The sequence below is a fragment of the Rhinopithecus bieti genome, unplaced genomic scaffold (assembly GCF_001698545.2).
Source record: "Rhinopithecus bieti isolate Rb0 unplaced genomic scaffold, ASM169854v2 scaffold_3878, whole genome shotgun sequence".
Taxonomy (NCBI): Eukaryota; Metazoa; Chordata; class Mammalia; order Primates; family Cercopithecidae; genus Rhinopithecus; species Rhinopithecus bieti.
The window spans coordinates 5,586,599-5,589,790 of NW_016805059.1; the positions used below are offsets into that span (position 1 = coordinate 5,586,599).

Here is a 3,192-nt window from a genome sequence, read left to right on the forward strand (position 1 = left end):
CCTCCCATGCTCCTCGGTACCCAAAGTCCGGAGGGGGCTGAGGTGGCAGGGGCTGGTGAGTCAGCACTGCCTGAGCCCGTGCTCACCCAGCTGGGTCTCAACAGTGCCTAGGTTCAGCCTCAACTTTGCTTCGAAATTGGAGCGGCACTGGGAGCAGGCAGAGGCCTGGCAGTTGGAGCAGACACTTCCGATCCTGCGAGGGGAGGTGGGCTTCCGGGTCTCTGAGCGCGAAGGGATGCCCGGGTCTGCAGCTGTGGCTGGGCGGCTGCAGTGCGCCCGGGAGGTTGGGTCTCCTGTCCCTCTAACTTGGAAGGGGGCTGAAGCTCCTACCTGTTCCCAGCTCCCGCTGGCTCCGTGGAGTGCGTAGCCTAGGCCGTGCCTCCCCAGCCGCTGCCATAATGCCACTACTGTCATTAAGGTGATCTTGAAACTAGCATCCAAGGTCACACTACAAGTGCTCGGAAAATATCTGTTGATTTCTGATTCCTAGATGGCTTTTGCCCGGTAGCCCATTAAGGACCTTCATGTCCATAATGTCAAACATTATAGACATAGTGTGTGTCTATAATGTTTAAGTTCAGTTTGGGGATTCAAATGCAGGTGAGACAAATGGTCTCTTTTATGAACTCAGCTTTTCTAGTGTAAACTGTAAAGGAAGTCAGGCAGTGTTTTATTATTGAACTAGTTTAGGGCACACAGATATCCTTGTCAGTTTCAGAAGGTTCAGTGGAGTANGAGTGGGTGGCTCTTATCCACAGGCAGGTCATCCCAACATCTGTGCAGCCCTCAGCAGAGAGGAGACCCTGAGTGGGTGGCTCTTACCTACAGGCGGGTCATCCCAACATCTGTGCAGCCCTCAGGGTAGAGGAGACCCAAGTGGCTCCTATCCACAGACAGGTCACCCCAGTGTCTCTGCCGCTCTCAGTAGAGAGGAGACCTGGAGTGGGTGGCTCTTATCTGCAGGCAGGTCATCCCAACCTCTCTGCAGCCCTCAGCGAAGAGGAGATGCAGAGTGAGGGGCCCCAGAGTGAGTAGCTCCTATCTGCAGGCAGGTTATCTCCTTGCCTCTGCAGCCGCCAGTGAAGAGAAGTCCCCGAGTGGAGTAGCTCCTATCTGAAGGCAGGTTATCTCCTTGCCTCTGCAGCCGCCAGTGAACGGAAGTCCCAGTGGATGTCTCCACCGCAGGCAGGTTGTTCGTTAGTCCGCCAGAGTCTGGCTTGGAGGGGTGGGGCGGAGGGCGCTTCAGAGGGGAGGAAGTGTGTGCTGATTGGTCCATGGGCAGCCATGGGCAGACCTGGAAAAGCACCATAAGTTCTCCGTCGGCGGAACTGGCAGCCCAGCACCCAGGCTTCAGGACGTTTCTGGCTTAAGTGGGGTTTCACCCGGACCCACCCCTTTCTGCCCAGGAACCTGTCTGCCTCCTGCCGCCATTAATCTGCTGTCCACGAGCCCACAGTGCCCAGGCTGTTCATGCCGAGGTGGGTCTGCAGGCCTGTGCCAAGCTGCCCTCACCACCCCTTGGCCTCCCTCCCATGCTCCTCGGTACCCAAAGTCCGGAGGGGCTGAGGTGGCAGGGGCTGGTGAGTCAGCACTGCCTGAGCCCGTGCTCACCCAGCTGGGTCTCAACAGTGCCTAGGTTCAGCCTCAACTTTGCTTCGAAATTGGAGCGGCACTGGGAGCAGGCAGAGGCCTGGCAGTTGGAGCAGACACTTCCGATCCTGCGAGGGGAGGTGGGCTTCCGGGTCTCTGAGCGCGAAGGGATGCCCGGGTCTGCAGCTGTGGCTGGGCGGCTGCAGTGCGCCCGGGAGGTTGGGTCTCCTGTCCCTCTAACTTGGAAGGGGCTGAAGCTCCTACCTGTTCCCAGCTCCCGCTGGCTCCGTGGAGTGCGTAGCCTAGGCCGTGCCTCCCCAGCCGCTGCCATAATGCCACTACTGTCATTAAGGTGATCTTGAAACTAGCATCCAAGGTCACACTACAAGTGCTCGGAAAATATCTGTTGATTTCTGATTCCTAGATGGCTTTTGCCCGGTAGCCCATTAAGGACCTTCATGTCCATAATGTCAAACATTATAGACATAGTGTGTGTCTATAATGTTTAAGTTCAGTTTGGGGATTCAAATGCAGGTGAGACAAATGGTCTCTTTTATGAACTCAGCTTTTCTAGTGTAAACTGTAAAGGAAGTCAGGCAGTGTTTTATTATTGAACTAGTTTAGGGCACACAGATATCCTTGTCAGTTTCAGAAGGTTCAGTGGAGTATTCTGTTCACTGAAAATTTTCATACATTGCAAGGAGATGCAATGCATTGAGAATAAAATGAGATGTCATCCACAGTGAAATGAAATGTCTGGAAAAGGGAAAAGGAGACAGACAAGGATGATAGAGTTGGCAGTCATGGGCAGACAGTCGTTTAGCATAAGTTAATTTACCAGCCAGCTCAGTCCAAAAGGAGGCTTATATCTGGCTTAAGCTCTGATATATTAGACTGACACGATGGTAGGAGGGGAGGAGGCATAAAGGGCCATTTTCAAGGACATAATATATTTTGTGTATGAAGTGCAAAAGCACATGAAGGTCTAAGAAGAAACTGATAAGTATTTTTCATCTTTTTCTGACTCATGCCACCTTTGTGTCAATGCCATCTCCTTTTCTGGAAGGCAAGACCCAACTAGTTTTGATATACCAAATTAAACTATGTATCATGCAGGTAGATAAGAGATTTCATTTGGCATCAGCCAGAGATATGCATATATCTGCACTCATATATGTAAGTATATGGCTAACTTTTTCATGAGAGTCAGCTAGAAAGCAAGTCAGTCATATTATGTACGTATCTCTTAAAATACGACTTTTACTGGATATTGGTAAATAAGGTCTCTGGTTGTAATTCAAACAACATTTAAAATGCAAAAATGAATAAGACCTTGGTTTCTAGAAGCTTGAACTATTCAGAAAGACTAAAAGACAACTTGATTCAGCTTTTCTAATTATGAGCAGCTGACAAAACAGTTCCTATTAAGGTGCCAGAAACTTGCCTTTTCTCCCTAAATACACAGAAAGGGATACCCAGAAACAGTTGCACAAAAGAATCCTAAGGGAAATGAAGACAAAACACAATTAGATTGCAAGCCATTCTTGGAGCACCTTGGATAGAGTAGTTATTCAACTGTTTTTTTTTTTTTTTTTTTTTTTT

General features: G+C 50.0%; 1 long non-coding RNA gene across 1 annotated transcript in view; it reads right to left on the reverse strand.

The window, feature by feature from the left end:
* Positions 1-749: 749 nt before the first annotated feature.
* The window catches only part of LOC108529049 (uncharacterized), a 10,632-nt gene continuing 8,189 nt past the window's right edge, over positions 750-3,192 (reverse strand). Inside the window, exon 4 of the long non-coding RNA XR_001885386.1 lies at positions 750-1,294. This is a non-coding gene — a long non-coding RNA (uncharacterized LOC108529049). The remainder of the gene's footprint in view (positions 1,295-3,192) is intronic.